Below are 13,613 nucleotides of genomic sequence, written 5' to 3'. Positions count from 1 at the left end.
AGATGTACAGCAAGGATATTTTCCATCCACAGCTTCATCTGTATTTCTTCTTCTTTCTGCATAAACATGTTGTCCATTTTACTTTCTATCAAAGTTGGACCCTAAGGCCCTGTGTCCACCAAAGCTTTTTATTTTCTGGCTGAATACGCCAGGCGCTCTTCAGGAAACGCCCAGCTGGGAGCATTAAAGAGTGCTTTGGAGGCACAGCGTTCTTTCAGCTGAGACGCTTTGGTTGCGTCGGGTTGCTATGATACGGAATATCTGCAAAAGTAAACATGTCGCCACAAGGTAGAGTACTTGCTTTGAATCAGGGGAAGGCTGGAGCATGCAGGGAGAGAGGACGGGCCAGCCGGTCTGTGTGAGTTCATGAGAGGAAACCTAATGCAGTATATTAACAGATTTCTTCTCCATTGTTGTGGTTGTTTAGCACTTGTACATATAAGATGTGAGGGTTTGTCTTTGGGGTATTTGTTCCTTCTAAACTGTGATTGAACAGCTGAAGTAACAATGATGAGCATAGCCTTTTTACCCAAAGTTGAACATTACTGAAGCTCAGCGCTCAGAAAAAAAAAAGCCCAACCATCAGCACTCAGTGCAGAATTCTTGCCCAACACCTGTAGTGCAGTGTACATGGCACTTCCATTGCAGAGCATTAAAAAACATGCTGGCCACAGTGGACACAATCCCTGACTGAGCTCATCTGTTTGATCCAGGAGAATATGCAGAGTCACGTGATTCAAAGTTATATAATATTGTATCGAAGGTTACAGTATTGTAACCCTAGTTCTGTTAGTACATGTGGAGCCCTCTGCTGGCCTTTATGGATAATACTCTACTCTAATCATGGGCAATCGAAAGATCAGCGGTTCGACCCCCGGCTCCTCCAGTCTGCATGTCGAAGCTCCTGAGCAAAAATATTGAACCCCAATTGCTTCCATCGGTGTGTGAGTGTGTTTAAGACTGAGTAGCAGGTGGCACCTTGTATGGTAGCCTCGGCCACCAGTGTATGAATGTGTGTGTGAATGGGTGAACGTGACTTGTAGTGTAAAAAGCGCTTTGAGTGGTCAGATGACTAGAAAGGCGCTATACAAATAGGCGTTTACCATAATCATGAGCGCACATTCATCCTCTCCAATTCTGCATGAATACATGCAGACCACATGGTATGTAAGGGAATACCATGGCACTGTCCGTCATCCTACACCCTCTTTAGCAAGCGGCATAGGAGCAACAAGACCCCGAAGTGCAGGGTTCTGCTTGTGCTACTAGAACTAGGGTTACAATGTTGTAACCTTCATTCTGTCTCTTACAGGCTTTGCCCTCTACTGGACTCTGTGGGTACAATCGGGGGAGCTCGATGAATTGCTGAATCACTGTTACTGAAAAGGAAAAGGATGAAGGACAGCATTGCGGTAGTCCCTTACATGTTGTGTGGTCCGCACGTATTCGGGTAGATACATCCTGATTGGCAGGTAAAGCTTAGAGTATCACTCAGAGAGACAGAGCACACTGAAACCCCACTCCACCATCACCGAGGAAAACAATTCACCACTGCGTGAATGTGCCTCCTTGTCATTTACGCCTCCTAGCAAACAACATAAAGATGCCTAAAAGCTGGTTTGTGGTGAGATGCACTATCAACATGGTAAAGATTCCATAACTAAGTTTTACAAGCTGCTAAACTAAAAAAACTGAGCTTTGAAGTAACAAGACGAGGCATCATCGGAAAGATCTGGGGAAACTGTGGGATCCTGACACTGAGTGTTCTTATGTGCAGCAAGCGTTTTGCTAATTTGTCTAGACAGACTGTAGAGGTTGAAGCTAACTGAGCTATGTAATGCCTGGTTTTGATCTTTGTTAGGTTAAATAATGACCTTACCTGATGATTGGATTAAATAGTTGTAAAGTATTTCACTACTGCATATTTCACTACTGGCCATTCAGATAAATAAGGTAAGGTGATGGCACACTGAGGTGGACCAACAATATTGAGTTTGTCAATGTAACGTTTCCTGTCCAGGAGATATAATGTGCTAAAATAATCCTTTGACATGCCGATATGGAGTGTTTTTAGCTAGCTACAGGCATTTTGCTAGTTTTCAGAGTACAATGCATTGTATCTCTATAGAGTCCAGTAGAGGGCAGAGCCTGTGTGAGATAGAATATGCATACATTGGCATGTGAGCCACTGTTATGAATGTACAGCTTGAAAATAAATCAAAGGGGAAGACTTTGATTTTGTTGCATTACAATATACTGACCCTTCATTAACAGACATATTGCACCCTTGGTAGTTGTCTGTTACATGTGACACTTTTAACTGCCTCAGAAATCTGTGTAGTAATATCTTGCATGATAATATTATTAGCATAGCGTGACACAAACAGCTTCTTCAAAAAGACAAGAATAAGAAGCTGTAAATAGCTCTTTCACTGGGCTGATAGTAATTGCTTTCTGTGAGGCTGGTAGCTGTCAACAAGGCAACTACAGGCATAATACACAAAAACCAAACAAAGACTACAAAAATAATGGAGGCCTTACAAGTCAGTGTGGTGTCAAACCTGCCTTATTTTTTACCTCAGTTTTCATTTCTTATGTTTGTTTGTGTTGCGTAATAATTGCATTGGTGAAAGTTCCGAAGTGTGCCTTTGGAAGTGGCAACTCAGCAGTTGCCTTGTTTGGAATCAAACTTCCCAAGACAGTATATTCTTGTTGAGTAGGCGGGTTAAAATTGTATGAAAGATGTCATGCAAGCACAGTGATTTTCTTTGCACTAACAGACTTGGCAAACTTAAAGATACAGCAAAGACACATCCTCAGAGTCCCAAAGTGTTCCTGTGCAAGTTTTTGATACAGTTTTGTTGGCAACCCGAAGCTTGCATGAGGAATTCAGCAGTAATTCTCTATTTGCTTAAAATGAGGTTGGACTAGAGCCAAAAGCAGAATGATACTTGTCTTTCTATTTATGTCAGTGTTGGAATTCAAATAATTCCCAAACCTTTGCAGAAGATACAGAAGTTAAAATGATCATTCCTCAGCATCCTCTCTGTTGTTTCAGACGTCTGCTGAGTTGTCTATATATAAATAATAAGGACAGGGATTGATTAAAATTCCAAACAGCAGTTTCAGAAAAGCTGGTTTTGAAGGGCAAGTTCAACTGTGTGGTTTTAATAAGTAAAATGGATCAACAACCACTGAGATTTGGAAGGTTTGGATGTTATATTCTCGTTTCCCAGGGAGATGAAATCATAATGCACCACACTGACCTTGTGCAAAATATAATGAATCCAACTTGATTTCATTAACATACAAGTCCTCTGTAATCAGAACAGCTGTCAGGTTTCTGGTAGAATGCACAAAGAGAAGAAAGAGACAAGAAGCAGAGGAGAATGACTTAAAGAAAAATACAATGCTCTTCTGTAAGCCTGCCTTTGTTTACCCATGGTTAAGCTTAAATCCATGGTTCTATTGTTGCCGTCAGGAATGGTAAACAGCTCTCTTTTCCACTCCCTCCCTGTATGCAGTCATCCGTCCATTCATCAAGCTTTCTTCACTCTGCTGCAAAAGTTCTTTGGGCCAATCTCTTTCTCCTTTTCTGCCTGACTGTTGGCCTCTTCCCTTCCTGTCTCTCTCCATCTTGGCCCTGTTTAGGTAGCAGAATTGGAATTCGATACCTTTGTGTGTATGTGTGTACATGTACTATATCCCGTACTACTATACAGTATATTACTTTCATTATTCTACTGACTTTATGGGTTTGGTTTTAACCAAATTGCTAGGTAGTAGTTAAAGGTAGTTAAAGGTCCAGTGTGTAGGATTTAGTGGCATCTAGTGGTAAGATTGCAGATTGCAACCAAATTAAAATTCTCCTGTGCGCCAAGCATGTAGGAGAACTATGGTAGCAGACACTGAAACACAAGCAGACCTATCTAGAGCCAACATATGGTTTGTCCATTATGGGCTACTGTAAAAAAAACATGACAGACACCATGGAAGAGGACCCGCTCTATATATAGAACAAAAATGCTGTTAAGACTGTAAAGCCCGGTTCAGACCAAAGTTTGGCGGTTTTAGAACGTAAGGCACGTCGCCAGGTTCTACAGCCAATCGGCTTGTAGTGAATCAAATCAAAATGACCATCTGATGCTCGTTTGTGTCTGTTTTTCACCGTTGATCACTTCTACAAATGCAACTGCAGCCAGTATCTCACTATCACTATCCTCAATCATATTTTTAGCAACTACAACTTATAGCAACAAAATAAGCCTGAAAAGCTGGAAATCAGAACAGAAGTACAGAGAGTTGTTGCATAGAGATGATACACCATCTGATCTAGTTGCATTGGTGTGACCCGCCAGGTTTTTAGAATGCTGCAGAATGACGCATTGCAAATAGTTGCCTATTTCAACTCATCTCGTTGCGAATCTCTGGTCTGAACTGGACTTTAGTTTCAAATAATTCTACATGAATGAAAATGTAGACATGGTTATTATACACCATTTCTGCCAGTGTGGTGCCAAATGGTCCTTTAAGTAGTAGAATAAAATACAGAAGCAGAGAATGCTGAGACAAACAGGCAAAAACTGGAGGGGGCAGCGTAGCGTCGTTGCTCGGGTTAGGAATGTTCATATGAGTCATACCGTCTATAAAAGTTTCTCACGGTGCCTTTTGCCTCCTTCCATTCATTTATTTTACATCAGTCAGTTAAAAATGCACATTTACTTGAATGAGACATCAGACTGTATTCATAAACAGGCTAGATGTAATTGCGTGTTTTTTCTTGGCGGGTCTTTCTCTCCACTTAGATTTTATCATGCAGTGTTTCAGTGCAGCTCATGACACCGGCCACAGGCTCACTGCAGTACAGTTTACTAGCTGGCAAGTACAGCTACGGCTGATTACTGACTTTACATGACATCACTTTCCTAAGTCCTATAGTAGTAATGGTAGTATAAGTGGTAAATGTAATGGTAGTAATACTATCTAACGATGTAGCAGTGGCTGTGGTAATAGCAGCAGTAGCTTTAATGGTGATAGTAGTAAGTTTCACAATCTCCTAAAGCTTATGTGCTCATTTTCAGTCTGACTCTTAGTGTGTGTGTCATTGCAGTTAATGCAGTTGGTTAAATGTACAGCTGCAGCATATTTAACAATATCATATAGAGCCAATGGTATTCTTTCCTGCACCTTTTCTTATTATCAAGGGCACTCACAATGACTCAAATTAAAAGTCCCATTAATCCGACAGTGTAATCCCCCCATTGCATGGAGCGGCCTATTCAGGCTGAGTGTGGATTAGAGAACACTGAGACCCTGTGTTGGTGGTCACTGGTGTATAACACCTCATAAAGATAATATGTTGTGTGTGTGCGTGCGTGTGTGTGTGTGTGTGTGTGTGTGTGTGTTTCTCGCTGTGCTGGTGGTCAGCGCATTGTAGAGTGCAAAAAGCCTGTGTGTGTGTGTGTGTGTGTGTGTGTGTGTGTTGGGGGGTATGTTGTACATGTGGATAATGTGCTTCTTTTCTTCCTTTGTGGTTACCTGGTGAAGGGGAAAATCCCTGTGAGGTGGTCTTCTTGCAATGTGGACTACGTAGAAGGGGGCCTGTAACAGAGGAAACAGTGAATTAATAAAATAAGCCCCCCTGAGTCGAACACTATTTCAAGTCAGAGGGCTCAGAAACGTGATGGAGGGGAGGAGTTCTAATGGATAAAGCGACGCAGGGACCGTTTGCAATTGTTCTAATCCGAACCCATCCATCAAGAGGTTTACACGTGTGCTCTGAATTTAGTGAAACTTCATGCATGCTGACCATATTTCATATTTTATCTTTGACTGAATTGGACAACTTATTTCACATTTTGTGCCTTTGTTCCCCACATGGTCACTCACTCATTCAGAGGGCTTATTTGGAGTCATCAAACTCAAAAGCCTTCTTGACTGTGACTCTAAATCAGCCATTTTTCAGTTCACTTTTTTGTCAATCCCCCTCACTCCTTACCCTTTTTCCATCATATCGGTCACACTGTGTCCTTTATTTGGGTGAACAGTATCTCAAAGTAGGCTATCTATAAAATCTTAATTCCAACCCACACACTTGAAAAAAGAGAGTAAATGCACCTCTTGACCCCCACTGCATCTCATTCCCTGAGATCATTTGTTAAACACAAATTGGAATTGGTAAGCAAAAAAAAAAAAAAAAACAAAACATAAAAAAAAGCAGATGGCAAATGGGAAACTGAAACAGTAATAATAATAAACATTTATATCCCTCTGCTGCATATGGGGAAAATCTATATTGTACAGCCCTCATACAATCATGAAAAGGTATCGGTCAGAGATGCACGGCTGCACAGCTCTCACCGGAGCTCGGAATGAATGTATTCATCATGCACTGTTGTTGCATCCCAAATGGGGACAATCTTAAGAGGTGGTCCCAAACATAAAAACAGTTTATCTTCATTTGAAGCAATGATGCATAGTGGTTTGTGTCCGTGTGTGTTTGGGCGTGTGTCTAAGAGACGTACAATATGTATATATTCATGGCTGACGTTTATGGCCATGAAAATGAGGCCCACTAGTCTACAGTAGCAAACAAGCAGATATTATTCCGTTTCATCACCACCATGAGCTTATAGCACAGTAAAGCTGAGTGCCGATGGTTTATTAGAAACCATTCGCCAAGTCGATAATGTATGTTTAGAACTAAACAGCATGCATACTCGTTAGTAGTGTTGGTGATGTTGTTTTTGTCTGCAGATACTAACGTACAAAAATTAGCGTTGTGTTCATTTAATTGCACTCTCATCATTTTATTACACTAACGCCTGTTTTTAACATTATATTTTTGTCAGCAACAGTAACCTCACAGAGAAGAAATTCAATTTTGATTTGGAAATGTAACCAACTGCTCTTAACAAAGTCCCACTAGCTTGCTAAACTGTCTCCGCACCCCTGAGATGTATTGCTTGTGGAGCAGCATCAATATCTTGCCATTAGACCTGCACTCCTTGTGAACCATGTGTCATTTTTCTACTGCAGCCACTTATCCATTTTTTTTGCACCCTGACTAGAATGTTTCCCCAGCCCACCAAACCAAACTACTTTCAGAAAATCTTGATGTATTATTGCAGGATAGATGTACCCTGGTCATGCTGTTAAAAGCACGGGTGGGCACGCACAAAGTGTCAGGTACAGTGCAGAACAAAAATCTCCTAATCCTCCAACTCTTTGCTATTCATTATTATTTCACAGGGCAGCCGTCCCAAATACATAAGGCCCCTACCCTGCTCAGCCCAGTCTGCCAAGCTCCAACTCTGGGTTTGATGTTCCTCCAACATCCAACAGGGTATGATTATTTCATTCCTTTTTTAACATAACACATCAATTATTCAACCTTTGCTAGACCAGATTTGATTTTTCTTTTTTTGATTTAACAAAAATGACTGCGTGTGTGTATGAGTGTGCGTCCGCCCATCTAAGGGGGAGACTGAATATAAAATGTTCCGCAAAGAATATACCTCATGCCTTGAATGATTGATAGATGGTGAAGGGGTGGAGTAGAAGACCAAAAAAAAAAAAAAAAAAAAGAATGCAAGTGCTCTGGAATAAGTGATGACTGCATTAGCATAGGATGGCAAATGCTCCTTTCACTCTACGATAAATTACCTCCCATCCTCAAGGCAAACTGTTCACACAACAAGTGTAACTGTGTCAGTGTGTGTATGTGTGTGTCTGTTTGTGTGCTAGTGACTTCTTGTACCAATTCTTCTCAATTTTTAGGCGGTTCAGAGTGCAGCATCAGGCATAAGATAAGATAAGTATACATGGGTTTAGCAATGCAATTAAGTCATTTCAAATACCCACTGGGCAGCAATAGTAAACTTTTACTCTATAAATGGGATGGAGTCCTAAAAGTCCTAACTTAATCCCTAAAGCATTTCATTGTTAAATTAATTAGCTTGCAATGCACAAGCCTCTCATTAATTCATACCTTTACAAAAATGATTCCTTTATCCTTTGGCCTCATTTCTTCTCTCACTCCCCCCCCTCTCTCTGTCTCTCCCCTGCCATTCCTCTCCTCTCCTTACATCCTCATCTCTGCTAATGAGCCCACTTAAATCTATGCCAAAACACAAACAGCAAGAGAGGAAGAAATAGGTACAGTGCTTACTGGAAGCTCTGTTTGTTAAAGGATTCATCATGTGAGCTGTTTTCAATAAATAATAAATGCAAACGCTGACTTTTGTCTGCAGACGAGACTTCGGGACATGAATTATGCATTGTTATTCCTGGATAGGGCAATGCAGGGACAGGGTGGCAGTGTGTGCTGTGTGTGTATGAGTGTGTGTAGATCCCCGGTACACACTGCGAATGCAGTTTCTAAAGGCTTACAATCACAGCACTTAATGTGGACACAATTCCAAGTGATTACAACTCTTAAGACGTTGTTTTGTGTGCAGATGCGTACACGGTCCAAACCTTAAGCTCATGGAGGCTCATTTTGACTTTGTGCTCAAACTTGACTCAAAAGGTACACACACCACACCATTCGATCATTAGGAGTAGTTTATCTAATGCTAATCAAGTCTCCTGATTGGTCAGACGATAAGGAGCAGGATGTGTGTGTGAGTTTTCACTCATTTGTCCTGCATGTGGGAGGTGGCCCTCCCAGTACATTTGTGTTTACAGTTTTTTTTTCCATTTGATCCCTACTCTCTCCCTCTCTCCTCTTTTTTCCTGCTGTTTCCTACTCTGTAATCATTGCAACAACAAAGGAAGCTGCGATCCTGCTAGACAGTGGAAAGGTTCCACTGGAAATGCTAAAATGTATGTGCTTTTTTTTTTTTTTTTTTTTCCGGCTTCTCGTCTGTTGTCACCAGGGGAACATGAGTGGAAAAACTTGATTGAAAATCAGGAAAAAAGGGAATAATTACAAAGAGGAGAAAAGGCACCCATCCACCCGCGACAGCAATCATCACTGATCTCTGCTGTCATTTCATTCCGCAGTAAATAATTCATCAAAAGAAACAAAGGGGAAACAAATATGCAAATAAATCCCGAAAAGGCCAGTAACATCGGCCTACCGCCACATGGGAAGAATGGTAGTGGATTATTATCATGGCAGGTTATGACTGTGATGAATCTGAATTCCTCTTGTTTCATCTACCTTGACAGTACTGAAGTCACACATGCACAGAGGAAAAAAAAAAAAAAAAAACCTGGAGGGATTTGAGGGTTTGATTGAGGAGGGAGGGATGGAGGGATTAAGGACAAGGGGAATGGAAGGATTGAGGAAGGGAGGGAGGGAGGGTAGGGGAGAGGGGTAGTCGACATTGGAGGGAAGAAGAAAGAGATTTGGGAGGGGAAGGGAGGAAAGGAGGGAGGGAAGCTTTTGAGGGTGTATTCGACAGTACTGTGAAAGGTAGCCATCAAGAGCTTTGATGAAAAGTGCAGGCCTTCTAAAGCTTAGGAGTGACAGCATATGATTTGGTCAAAGCATGAAGCTTTTGAAAGGTAGACATTCTCGCTCCCCATTCATCTCTCTCAGGTTCAATGTAACTTTTGGGCTGAGCTCCGGCAAAAATCCGAATCCGTTTGACAGATTGACTGCATGTGGTATTGTCCCTGTGACTTATGGACAGCGGGCTGGCTGGAAATGGAGACATCCTGAAATGAAGGGGAATTACATGTAATGTTTCAACAAACTGTCCTGGATCAGCAGCTCTGCACAAAGCCACATTTTTATGGAGGAAGTGACAGATGTGTAATTCTGTATATGCTTAAAAAAAAGGAACCTCATTATCATTGCCCTTGGTTCTTTAGCCGTACAAAAAAAGTGCTTAATAAAAGAACATATGCATCGAATCATTTTAGTGTTTGATTGACACAGTCCAGAAACACATCTGTTTAAACATTTAGCCGCTGTGACTTCTTCCAAAAACCTCATTTTAATTCTGTTTCGAATAAAAAAAAAACTGAATTTAGTACATTTCACACAATATGAAATCATCCTTTTCCATCCCTCGTGCTACAATCACAGCCCTTATGGATGTTATATGCGCTTCCTGCATTTGGTAACACCTTAACACATGGCCGCTGCTGTGCCAATGGCCACCTAGTTTTCTTGGAGTGGTGCTTGAGGCTTATTAGCAGTTTGGCTCGGCAACAGCAATATGGACAGGCTCTCTGAGCCAACAGTCGTTAAAACTGAGGGTTGAGGTTTACAGTCCCAGGTCAGTGGTAACAGGCAGCCTGTCAGATGATACCAGTGTGTCATTTTCACACACACACATACACACACACAAATACATTATGTTGGAAATAGCTTGCAATTTAACACCTACGCACATAGACGGACAAACACACTCATGATGCTGCTCTTTACATGTAAAAGCATGCATGTGAACAAAATTGAACATGCATGCCTGTGAGGCTCTTGTCTGATAATGGTGTGTAGTTTGCTCTCTCTCACACAGTCAGGCACACACACACACACACATAGAGATAATAGCGTCTAATTTAGGCCCTCATATCTGTAGAGTTCTCCAGAGGACTAGACCTCATCAGGAATATATTGGTGACCTACATACTACAGTAGGGAACACAGACAGACAGACAGACAGACACACACACACACACACACACACACACACACACCAGCATAAGTGGAAATGCTTCCATACTGGAACACAGACATCTACAGTACAGGCATCTGCAGCACATGCATACATGCAGATACAGGCACAGGAACATGTCTGTGCACCCTGGGTATAGCTGAGCCCACACAATCAGATACTCACAGAGACTCAGACATGCAGGCGTGTAAACATGTCTGTTATGCTGTATACATGTCTGTGGCCGCCCACTCCATGAAACATACACAGGCATACTGTACACAGGAACAGATGCATTCCCACATCTACTGTGAAAGGTTAAAAATGTCCCTCCGAAGCTGTCATGAAAAAATAAACTGAAAGAAAAATCATATTCATAATTTATATTGAACATTGTGCAATGACGGATGGGAAGGAAAACATTCGGCTGGTGAAGTAGGGGTCAAAAGCACATTATAGCCTGGTGATTTATGTAGACTGATTTTAAGGGTAAAATTAAGTACATCATTAATCATTTAAGTTGTGAGCACTTAAAAGTTTACAAGTCGACAAATTTAATTGAGGAACCCACCATAAAATTAAATATACGAGCTCATCATGAGGAATTAAATAACACACTTCTGACATTATCACTTTTAAAAAATACATTAACCAGAATTCATACTTAAATTTGAGAGTGTCTTCAAGGACTCAGCAACCAACTCTCCCTAAAGCCGCTTCATTTAGGATTCCAGGTGGGGAAAACATGCCTGAATGCTGTTTTCAGTGGATTTCCACTTTAAGTGGTCACACTTTTCCGCCCAGAGCAGATCTGCCAACGATATGATACAGTAACTGCACCGTGTGTCTGCTGGAGGACTGGAATTGCTGTATCTATGCTGTATTATGCATTCTGTTGGCACTAGACAGACCTCCAGTCATCATTCATCATTCATGGGCATCGTCTGTCAGCTTCACAGTCTAATAAATGGCCGAGAGGACCTGACACTGAGTGAGAGAAAGGGAAAAACTAAACATACCAGACTGTGTTGATACACAGCCTAAGCCGAGTGTAAGTCAGAGACACTGACCAAGTGTGAGATTAGGAGACAGAGAGTGGGATGTGAAATGTCATGACAGAGAGAGCCTAAAGGAGATTACTGTTATCATTATCATATGGGCCCTAATTTCCTTAACCTGGTGAGTGAAACATAGACTGTATAATAGTGGACATAGCCACTGTGACATCACCCACTAGTCTGCCTTTTTGAGGCCTCAAGTTCGGCATTTGGGCTGTCACCGTCAGTTTCAAGGAAGTGATGCCCTAAAGCAGTGGCTCCCAACTGCTCCAGCCACGGGGTCAAGATTTCTCCTTAGTCAAGAGTTCAAGGTCCACACAGTTTAATACATTCAGCACCATTCTTGGGTTTGCCCATGTCGTCAAACTAGTTTGCTGTCTCTGTCGAGCAGCTGTCTGATAGTCACTCAACTCTACAGCAGGAAACGGCACTTTGAAATAAAAGCTCTGTGCTTGAAATTCTTGCAGTCCATTGAGAACTGACCCATGACCCACTTTTGGGTCGAGACCCACCAGTTGGGAACCACTGCCCTAAAGCATACCCTGCTTTATTGTCTATTTTACTCTGAATGGGACCATAATTTACAAAATCAGCATCATGCTGAATTGAAGAAGACTTGAAAGTGTTTACTGAGTTAATAATTAAAGTACAAAGTAGGGTCATGTTCTCATATACCTCTATACAGACTTCTTTTTGCAACCAGTGGAGTTGCCCCCTGCTGGCCATTAGAAAGAATGCGGGTTTAAGACACTTCTGCATTGGCTTAACTTCTCAGACCTGGATATGACCCCTTGGAGCCAGACTACATTCAGTGGCACATTAAATAGAGGTTTAGAGCCCCTGCTGAAGGCTATCTGCCAAAGGGTGCAGACATATGCAGACATTTATGGGTGACTGTCTGCTCAACACCATATTTATAAATGGCTGAAAGAACCTGACTCACACACAGTAGCGGTGGCTGCATATAAAGGAGAAGGAACTGAGGTCGGACCACGGCAGATGCAGAAATAGGCATTTGAACCAGCATGGAAACACATTAACTATTTTCATGTTTACTGGGTGGTAAGAGGGACTCGGCTCAATGGTGAAGAGGGGCTGACTCATACACAGTGGTGGCTTTACTTAGCACTGGAGCTAAAACATAATGGCAGCTTCTGGAGCTGGTGTTGGACCATGACTGATGCAGTACTCAATCAGTGCAAATACAATTAAAGCAGACACACTGTCCCATCCATAGTGTCTTGACAATGTCTGTTAATAAAGGCCAAAAAAGGATAAACTAGGGTTTACATGACTGAGACAAAGAAATGATTTGATTTTAATGAACTGATATTAACCCCTTCATCTGACTTATCACACATGAAGTATCTTCTCGAAATGTCTAAAAACTTGTGTTTCTCGGTTTATGTGAAGTGGAGCTGGAGACAATATTGCAGGAAAGTTGGTCCTGCTTCACTCACAGAATGCGCCTGGAAGGCAGCACCAGTCGCTGATTGTGTAATTATCTGCTGCCTTAGTGAATCAGATGCTAATTACAGGCAGATTCCTTGTGCAAATTGAATGAAATCTGAGCTGTGCTTTCATGTACGTAAATCCGGCCCTCAGAGGCAGAAAAGTTGAAAGTTTGAATGGAGTAAGTTGATTGAGATGTTTATTAAATATCTGAATACTGGACAAACTGACACAAGGGAGCCCATAGCTGCCTCCAAAGAGGACAAAATTGATATCTACTTAAGCAGTTGTCGGTAAAAACATAAAAGCTCATCTGCTAAAAGCAACATGAAGCCTCCCCTCATACATACAGAACTGCACAAACTATAGAGCAGGAGAGGAAAAGTTGACACAGCAGTCTGCAAGTTCTACTTATGCCACCATATAACAGGATGGAAAAAGAAAACACATATACAATATTTTCTACACACATTTCACAAACAATAAGAAT

At 41.6% G+C, this 13,613-nt stretch overlaps 1 long non-coding RNA gene across 3 annotated transcripts in view; it reads right to left on the bottom strand.

Annotated features, from left to right (window-relative positions):
• LOC117265980 (uncharacterized) overlaps window positions 1-13,613 on the bottom strand; it is a 145,408-nt gene that overhangs the window by 29,371 nt on the left and 102,424 nt on the right. For all 3 annotated transcript variants that reach the window (XR_004502464.2, XR_004502465.2, XR_013492221.1), the window contains exon 4: window positions 5,539-5,601. This is a non-coding gene — a long non-coding RNA (uncharacterized LOC117265980). The remainder of the gene's footprint in view (window positions 1-5,538; window positions 5,602-13,613) is intronic.

The sequence above is a fragment of the Epinephelus lanceolatus genome, chromosome 10 (assembly GCF_041903045.1).
Source record: "Epinephelus lanceolatus isolate andai-2023 chromosome 10, ASM4190304v1, whole genome shotgun sequence".
Lineage (NCBI taxonomy): Eukaryota > Metazoa > Chordata > Actinopteri > Perciformes > Serranidae > Epinephelus > Epinephelus lanceolatus.
This window is presented reverse-complemented; position numbering and strand designations above follow the sequence as displayed.